The sequence below is a fragment of the Nanorana parkeri genome, unplaced genomic scaffold, assembly GCF_000935625.1.
Source record: "Nanorana parkeri isolate BGI_ZX_2015 unplaced genomic scaffold, ASM93562v1 scaffold1596, whole genome shotgun sequence".
NCBI classification, from domain to species: domain Eukaryota; kingdom Metazoa; phylum Chordata; class Amphibia; order Anura; family Dicroglossidae; genus Nanorana; species Nanorana parkeri.
The window spans coordinates 178,170-188,640 of NW_017307864.1; positions in this window are offsets into that span (position 1 = coordinate 178,170).

Here is a 10,471-nt window from a genome sequence, read left to right on the forward strand (position 1 = left end):
AGCCAAGACCTCCCATCAGCCTCAATCCTCCCCCTGTGGAACCAGCTGATGCCCGCTGTGCACCAAACATTCCCATATTAGATGGCCGCTCGCTCCTTACTAGGACCCCGAGCAGCACTCTAATATGCCTGAATAGAGGGCCACAGGCAGTGACTGGCCGTAAACAGGCAGCGGCGGCCCTCTATTCATGCATATTAGAGGGCCGTTTGCTGGGGCCTCTCGAGGCCCTAGTGAGGAGCAAGCGGCCCTCTAATATGCCTGAATAGAGTGCCGCCGCTGCCTGATTGGAGCCAGTCACTGCCTGAATAGCAAGTCGCACCCTGGCTGGCATACCTGGTGAGCCTGAACTGACTACCCAGAGCCCCTACTGACCACCCGGAGCCCGCACTGACCACCCGGAGCCCCTACTGACCACCCAGAGTCGGCTCTGACCACCCAAAGCCCGCACTGACCACCTGGAGCCCTCACTGACCATCCAAAGCCTGCACTGATCTCCTGAGACCCTGGAGACATCAGGTCGTGAACCCGGAGGAACACAGAGTATTTAGCTTCATAGTATTCTGCATTGCTGTATAAAGTATTGCTGGGATTTGTAGTCCTCTATAGCTGATGGTATTATTCTGCAGTGCTTAACAATGTATTGCTGGGATTAGTAGTCCTCTATAGCCAGTGCCATTCTGCATTGCTTTATAATGTATTGCTGGGATTTGTAGCCCTCTATAGCTGGTGGTATTCTGCATTGCTGAGTAATGCATTACTGGGACTTGCAATCCTCTATAGTTGATAGCATTATTCTGTATTTCTGTTTAATTTATTGCTGGGATTTGTAGTCCTCTATAGTTGGTGGTATTTTGCATTATTGTATAAATATACCACTGGGATTTGTAGTCCTCTATAGTTGGCGGTATTCGGCAGTGCTGTATATTGTATTGCTGAGATTTGGAGTCTCTCTACAACTTGGAGTCAGTGGCAGATCTACCAGGGTCACAACCGGGCCTTGGCGCTCCAACACTGACTCCAAGCTATAGAGAGACTACAAATCACACCCCGAACAGGAGGAAGAGGTTCCTGGTGACGGTCGACATATTTCTATAAAAAGGCCCACCGAAATCCTCGGCCTCCTAATCCGGCCCTACTGGCGGGAGGAAGCGGAGGACTGAGAAGGAAGAGGCAAAGCCAGGACCAGGGAGGGGGCAGAGGGTGGCACCTTGCAGAACTTTCTGCTTTGGTCCCTCCTCTGCTGATTGACAGCAGGCAGTGGGCGGGTGTAATAGCCAGCCTGCTATTGGCTACTGCAATTTTAAATAGCCAATAGCAGGCTGGCTATTGCTCCCAGCCACTGCCTGATGTGTTGACATTCAGCTGCCTCAGCAGCTGTCATTCCCCAGTGAAAAGAAAAAAGGTGACACCAGGAGTCTAAAAGACATCTAATGTCACCTTAAAGAGAACCTGTTACCTCCACTGTGCTATCACATAGGGTTTTTTTTGAGCTCTCCGCACCACTGAGCACAGGCTGCAAGGGTCTGTATGAGCCCCCTATGTGATAGCAATAACGTTTGTTTGTAGAACTTAATTTGTGTATTTCAAATAAAAGATGGTATTTAATTTTTTTTTAACCGATTAGTCGATTCATCGAAAAAATAGTCGACCAACTAATTGATTATGATAATAATCATTAGTTGCAGCCCGTCATGGACAAATTAATTATTAAACAATCCAGGTAGTTGAATAGTTCAGGCTTCGTTCACACAGCCGTTTAGGGCCGTACACTGGCAAGAATCAGCATAACTCTGCAAGTTGTGTCAAGTGGGTACATGCGACTAGAGACATATGAGTGGCCCTTGAAGCAAAATGTCTGTGTCTGGGGCTACTGCTCGACCCCTAGCCACATGTAACCTGCTGCTGATCGCACACATCTGTGATCCCAGCCACAGATTTAAGCTGATTCTTGACAGTGTTATAGGTGCCCACACACCTTGCGATAATCATACAATAATCGCGGGAAATCCCGCAATCGTACGATTATCGCAAGGTGTGGGGAAGGCGTGCAAACTCTCCTACTGTAAGGTCGCATGACTTTTATCTTATGAACATGTTCGAAAACCCGCCGAGAATCGTATGATTGTCGGCGTGTATGTGGCATGTTCGCAAGATAAAAGCCGCACGGGCCGTCAAGCGCACACTGCCCGTTTAGCATTGCTGTCATTGGAAGCCGCCCCCCAGCGGGGCCGGCTTGCGATGATCGCAAGAACGATCTGCCTGTTCAAGATAAGCAGATCATACGTTTTTGTAATTACCTTACAACCATCGCAAGACAAAAGTCCAGCTTATGGCTGGTTACAGCGATTAATCTTACACTATTTAGAGGCACTGAAGTTGAAAAACTTTGTACCAACCTTTTGTGGTTGTGGATTTCAATATAATGGACAGACAAAAAGATTCCTAAATATTAGAACAGAAGAGAACGTGAGAAATATTTGTAAAGGGTTTAAAAGACACAGAGGGGCTGATTTATTAATGGAGTTTAAAATCTTCATTCCAAAATCATGTAAATATTCACTTCAGTTACCCGGTCATGTGAAAAGCCAATTCCACTTAATTTTGAATACCCAATTATGTGCAGATACTTTTTGTGTGATTAGATAACTGAAGTGAATATTCACACAATCTCAAGTTCAAACAATTTCACCTCTTTTAGTAATTTAGACATGGGTTTATTTATAAATAATACAAAGAGTTTTTCACCCTGTGAATCTCTGTGAAAGTTTGTTCTATGTGACTAGAGGTAAAACAAATGTTCATAGTGTATTTTCTTTTCAGTTGGAATGTAACCTTCAGAAAATACCGCATTATAGCCACCAGATGGAGCTGAGGAGCATAGGAAAGAAGTATTTGTTTACTATGTTCCTTAGCTTCATCTAGTGGTCATAATGTGGTATTACATTCAATTCAACCTGAAAAGAAAATATACTAAGAACATTCATCTTGCCTCTAGTCGCATAGAACAACGTTCACAAAGATTTGCAGGGTGAATGGTGCTGAGAATTGTTTATGCACAGAACTCTAAGTGCATTGGCACATTTTGCCAATTAACATGGCTGTGACCAGAAATAGTTAACATTTAGTGCCTGTTCACACGACGTCCGTTTTGTGTGCTGACCTGATCCGTACGCTCCTGCACTCAAAATGCATCCCAATGTGTTTTATGGGCTACAGTTCTCACGTGCGCAGTCCATTCAGGTTACGACAAATACTGCATGTCACATTTTGTACGTTTTTTTTTTTTACTGGAACGCATCAAAAACGCTTTGGAGAGAAGGAGATTCCCTGGCAAACATAAAGGGCAGTGGGTTTATCATTTACATAGATCATTTCTGTATTTTTATGACCTAGATGAAGAAATACAATTTTAAAAATATGTTTCTTTTTTTTATTCAGGCAGTTGTGAAATGTTACAAATTCATAGTCTGTTTTTAATCCAGCAGCCAGTCCTGGGTACTTTTTACAGCCTCTCCCGCTTTGATGAAAAAAAGATGTTGTTTACAGAAGCTCCATGACACAAACTGAAAGTGAATGACTCATCATCATAGTATCTCATTCCTTATCAGATGGCTAACTATGAGGCTTCAGTTCAAGTGTATCTTAACCCAAAAACAAAAATACAATTTCTTGTAGCCATGCTTACACTGGTCAGCTTTGTCCCTGTTCACACCCGGGCGTTTTGACACTCAAAGCTAAGCACAAGTAAAACTCCCAACACAAGAAATCCCATTCATATCTGTGGCCCCTGTTCACTCCTGAAAGTTTTGTCGCAAGCTGTAAAACGCCAAAAGGTACATGAGCTTTTTTCAGGCAGATTACAGTGTGTTTGGCCGCATAGACTTCAATGACAGCAGGCCCGGATTCCCCACAAGGCCACCAGGGCGCAGAGGGGCGGCAGCGGGGTCCTTGTGGGGAAGTTCCGGGCGGTAAGTTGCCCTCTCTACATTTAGTCCTGCTTTGCACAAGCAGGACTAAATGTAGAGTGAGGAAGCCGATTGTTCGTTTAAATGTGATCTCGGCAATGTTGCAGAGATCACATGTAAAAAGTCTGCAGCCTCAAATGTGTCACCAGCACACCAAATCAATTTTCAAAACAAAAAAACATCCATTTAATGACACATGCTGTCTCTCACATGCCAGCGCTTTCAGAGCCACGCAGGGTCCCCTTCATCAGGCTCAGGATTTCTACAATCAGTTTGTTAGTGGTGCCATCTGCAGTCATTACAAGCACCCACCTTTAACATATGCAGAATATCCGGTAAGGAGTGCAGCAAGATAACCTTACATTGACCTCAGGCAGAGGAACGCAAATTTAGGAGGCCGTCACAGGATTGGGGCAAGGAAGCTAAGGCCGACAAGCCAGGTGGGGAATACCGCAGACCCTGGAAAACTTCCTCCTCATTTTCGAGGGCTAAAAAGAACGCCTCTGCATCTGGGCAGGAAGTTCAGAAGTCCTTTTGATGAGCTGCCCGGTCTGGGCAAGACTGTCTGGTTTTTATAAGGTCTGGGCAGACAATGTGTCAGACGATTGGGTCTTAAAAATGATCGCAAGAGGTCATGCGTGGGGGTTTTACAAAACTCTTCATCTGCGCTTCATACTAACAAAGATTCTCTTTTCGTATGTGTCAACCCTAGTGGCTCAAGGAGCGATGATCGCTGTGCCAGCTCCAGAATGTTTTTTGGGCATATACACTATTCCTTGTCCAGAAAAAACAGGAGACTGGAGGCCTGTAATAGACTTATGATTGTTCAACAAAGAACGTTTCAAGGTAGAGTCTCTACAAACAATCTTGAAAGTTGTCCATTTGGGAGATTGGATGCTTTTACTTTCTCCTACTTTCATGTTGAAGGTTGCAAAGATTTTTAGAGACACCTGTGGTTTGCCGTTGGCCATTTCCATTTTCAGCTCGCATGTTTGCCCTTCGGTCTGACAACTTCACCCAGAGTCTTCACGAATGTGCTGTTGGCCATGGTAGCTTTCCTTCGGGAAAGTGGGGTAAGAGCTTGTCATTATCAAGAGGAGGAAGTTATCTACATGATTCAAAAAGGAATATACATATATAATCATAATCTAAAACAAAGAATCTTAACTCAGTACATAATACATGTTTTGGGTGAACATGTTACCTACCAATAAAGTAAGTCAATGTGTGTGCGTCCCTGCAGCCTCGTCCAGGCGCAGCACCTGAACCACACCCACCAGAGCAGACAAGGGGAGAGAGGTCGAGACCATGGGCCCCGCTTTAGGCAGTGTAGGGTGAGAGGTGTGTGGTATCAAAATAACCTTGAAAAAATAGATAAGGGCAAAGTCAGAGCCTAGCGATTGTTTTTATCTTTTTTGTACGTTCCTTCTTATTTGGCGCTAATTAAATGTTTTAAAGATTTTATGCTATGTGCCTTTTATTTTTTCATTTTGGGATATTCTACCTTGGAATCTTTTGGGAGTTGTTCCCCTGATACCGCTAGTTATTGCAAGCAATGCTATAGGTGATTGGAGCCTTTTTTAAAGGGGAGGAATAACGCTGACATCTGATGTCCATGGATGCATTGATGTGGCTGATACACATTGTATCATGAGAGATCGCTGGGATGTATGCAGTGGAGGTGCCATCCAAATGAAGGAGTAAAAGAAAGAGTTCCTTACATGCTTTCTCATCAGGGGGATCTGGTGAGTGTTTGAAGATTTGTTTCATCGCATGAAGGTGGAGCACGGGACAGCATTGATATTTTTTGGACAGTTTCACTTAAATTAACTTTTAGAACTTTTTCCTCTTGGTCATATATTAATTGAATAGAGAGCAATTTGCTCTTTTATTTATATGCATGCTTATCCAATTTACTTTTATTTGGATCACTTATTTATTCACAATGTTATATACATTTTTGTTGTGATGATTTTACAATGGTGCATGTGTCTTAAGGTGCCCATACACTGTACGATTATCGTACGATAATCGCGGGAAATCCCACGACCGTGTGATAATCGCAAAGTGTATGGAAGGCGTGCGACCATTTCTACTGTATGACAGTAGAAAGGTATCATGGCACACTCACAAGCCTGCATGTAAAACAACTTGTCTCACCACTAAGGTTAATAACAGAGGTTTGGATACACGTCTTCGCCTTTAAGGAGAAATGGGCTACCTCCAGGCATACCTGCTCTCATTTTCATCCATTGCTACATATGCTCCAAGATGGAGGCTCTAAAAGGTAAAAATTAGGACACACACACATAGGGGCCACACTTAACATAGGGGCCTTGAAGAACACACCTGTGATACGCTAGCACAGCAGTCTACTGATGCAACCTCTACCCCTTAATATTATAACATATACACCAAGTAGAAAACAGGGGTTTAGAGAAAAGGTATACAAACACTGCATGGATACATCTAGATAAAAAATATATACATTTTATTGCACACTGAATAAATAATGTAACAATTCATCTAGCACTGGTAGCATTCTTATTGACAAGAACATAAATGCCATACATAGTAACATTTCCCCATAATACAGGTTATAAATAGATGTTATGTCCAGTCCCTGGGACTAGACACAACATCCTCCATTCGCACATAGATGTGGTATCAATCATATAACCTGTATTATGGGGAAATGTTACTATGTTTGTGGTCAGAGTTACTTCGGTTTCCGAATCTTCATGACCCCTACTGATACCAACCTGATGTGTGCCATGATTTTGTGGTCAGCGTGCCAAATAAGTGGGCACGCTCTAGTGAAATGATAGAACCTGGGGAAGGGCGGGAGGGTCAGACGCGACTTCGCCGTGACGTGACGAGGAGCTCCCTATCCCCCTTCTTAAGGGGAGGAGAGCCGGCGCAACTCCTCCCACAAACACGGCCAAGATACCTTGGCCTATTACATGTCATATATGTTCTTGTCAATAAGAATGGTACCAGTGGTAGATGAATTGTTACATTTATGTTATTATTATTTTTACAGTGTGCAATAAACTTTATATATATTTTATCTAGATGTATCCATGCAGTGTTTGTATACCTCTTCTCTAAACCCCTGTTTTCTACTTGGTGACTATGTTAAAATAGTGGCCTTGACGAGGCTGTGTGACTTCCACATAGATTGGCACATAACCAAAAAACTTGGTTTTGAACACATATTGTTAAACAACGTAATTTGTTTTTGTAGCTGGCTAGCTAGTAAGTGCGCTGGTACATTTTTGTATTGTGCTTGTTTTGTGCAAATCTTTAAAAAAGCTAGTTATAAATTGATTGGAGCCGTTGCCATTTTCGTTTGGCTCTCTCAGCAGAGCTCACTCAGATGCAGCCGTCTAAGTTGGTGGTTAGCCACACACACAAATATGCATTGTTATCACTTTTATAAGCATGGTTAACATACTCGTGTAATTCAGTGTAGTTCTATTTTAAAGAGATACCCAAGGACCGGAAAACAGATCAGAAAATATTGTCTGTGGAATTTTCCTGCCAGAAAAGATACCCCTTAACCTGTCTTTCTCAGGGTTAAGGATTCAGATAAAGCCAGGTGTGCACATAACCGCCACAATTCATAACCCACTCGGATTGAGCAAGCATGATTATAACACAATCATTCTCTTGAATTATTGAACAGCAGTCAGGTCCTGTGGCTAAGTTTGCACATACTATGTCATTAGTTTTACTTGGAAAATGCAGACCAACAAAGCAAAAATGCATGTACTGTATTTCTGTGAGTTGACTCAGTAAGTCTATTGATAAAAATAGGGAAAAGAAAACAGGAACAAATGTGGAGTCATTGTTTGTAGTGACCAATCAAGTTTCATCTGCTATTCTCAGGGAAAATGAAACAGAAAATCTGATTATTAGGCAACAATTTCAATTTCTTTTTCAAGTATTTTTTAATATATGAAACTGCGCCTTCTTGAGCTGCATAGTTGTCAGGGTACCATGCACAGGCGTCCTCACACCACATGCAGGTACCCACGCAGGATGACCAAATTAATATGCCCACACAGGATAGGGTTCTATGCACACAGTTTATTTGCTACACCACAACAAAACTACAAACCCCCTCAACTCCCCACAGGTTTAGCAGTGAAGTAATAAACCCACCGTTGGGACAAACACACACCTACAGCCAGGGGGAAGCAACAAGGAGGGGTAACAGGCCTGCAGATATATGGCAGGCCTCAGGATAAAAGAAGAGTGGTCAGGTGCAAGCCGGGTCGTTAACAGGAGGGCAGCAGCACGGTACAGGAACAGGATCCAAGAGAGTGGTCGGGTAACAAGCCGGGTCGGTAACAGGTCTGCAGATAGGAAGCAGGGTTCAGGGTTCAGGAAGCAGGGTTCAGGAAGCAGGGAATCAGTCAAGTGCAGGCGACGCAATACTGAGCCAGCTTCCTGACTGCAGGTAGGGCCTAAATACCCTCCCAGGAAGCACCAGGTGATGGGATGATCAGTCACAGCTGGGGCACACCCGCAGGTGAGTACTGGAGCTGCAGGTTCCTTACAGTCCCTGGCTGCTGGAGACACCCGCAGGCGAGCACAGGAACTGCAGGACCTGGCTCCAGCACCACCTGGGGGTGCTCTGGATCCTGACAATAGTACAGAAGAATGGATATGGGGGAATTCAGAAAGAACATTGGAAATACGTACTTGACTTTGGCACAAGCACCGTCATTTGTGGTGCGTAGGTGTACTGAGGCCAGAGTGTCAATACTGACACTCCGTCCTCAGTGCAGCTCAGTAACGCTGAGCATGATACATTGATACTGAGATCTCTGTCCAGCCACTGCTCCTGTCACACCAACAGGCACAGCGGGCATGGACTTACACGGTGGGTGGGAAGAACGGTGGATGGGGATGCTGTTTTTTGTTTTTTTTTTGCTCCTGTTGAACCTGCACCCAATTTTATCTTTTGCTACATGTGCTCCAAGATGGAAACTCTCATAGGTTATCGTTAGGACTGCACTACACAGAGGGGCCTTGATGAGGCTGTTCGGCTTCACATATTCTGCAGAAGACGTGTATCTAAAACCTCTGTTTTTAACCTTAACGGTTAGACAGGTTTTTTTTGCATTGAATAAAAAAGTTTTTGACCTGGATCTGGATATTAGGTGCCACACCCCTGATAATGGTATACACAAAGAAAGTTCTTTAAAGAGAAAGTGGGGTTTTGAAAGCACCGGAAAAATGACAACTCCAAAAAGAAAAATACATAAAAAATATATTTATTTCATATAAATCTTAAAAAAAGAAAAAAAGGAGAGGCTCAAAGCCAATTATAAAAATTATTTAACTAAATAGATAGTCCCTACACAGCTCTTACCACATAACACAGTACCTCTTCATTTACAAAGCCAACATGGTTCACCCTATGTTCTTATGGACACACATGATTTGGGATTATAGTGCCAATGACCAGATTAACATACTAACATACAGAGAGGCCCTGAACAAGACTGTTCATAGGGCTGTGGAATGGAATATTGTTTTTCGCTATTACTGCTTTAGGAACAGAATGTGGCCCTAGGAACAAAACATGATTCAATTGGTGGTAGGGAGCAACTAAACAAGCATGATAAAATATAGAAACCAATGCTGGTTCAATTAGGGATCCACATGATTCCTCATTCAAATTGATGGGTTTGAAGTCTTTGTCCACAATAGTGCTTAGTCTAGTGTCCACAATGTATAGGTATTTGATTCTGTGGGTACATAGTTACATAGTATTTGAGGTTGAATAAAGACATTAGTCCATCAAGTCCAACCTATTAGGATCTCATTCTAGGAGTACCCGTACCCCTGTATATTACGGTCCCTTAAGAAATCGTCCAAAAGTTTCTTGAACAATTCCACATTATTTGCTGAAATCACCGCCTGGATAGTGCCTGGAGGGTTGGAAGGTGGAGCAGATCTATTCTCCACTAATGCCAACCCACAAGCAACTTGTAGCCACCTTGAGAATTCATACAAGGGTAATCACAATGATTGTCAGAGATTTCACATAATTTGGGATACATGATTAAGGCATATTGCAGATGGTCATGATTATATCAAAAAACAGTGCGATTCACCATTAGGTTACAAGCATATATATACTTAAGTTAATTCATTGTATAAGGATATCAGGAAATTCATAAATAAAAATAACAAGAGAATGAATGGTCTATGGTGAGCAGGTTTTTTGGTCCTGCCCTGCACACAAATTGACTACCATAATAGACTGTGTATTGGAATTATATATTCACAATAAAGTGACAGTGCTTGTAAAACTCAATCAGGTAGTAGGACCAGAACTTATGATGATGACAACAAGTTCCCACAATGTCATGGTGTCGAAGACCTAGGTGGTAATCATGTGGTCGATGGTAACTGCTAATGAAGGGTAGGGGTAAGGAAGAGCAACTTCAACGTTTCGCGCAACTCTGCGCTTCTTCAGGAATGGAAGG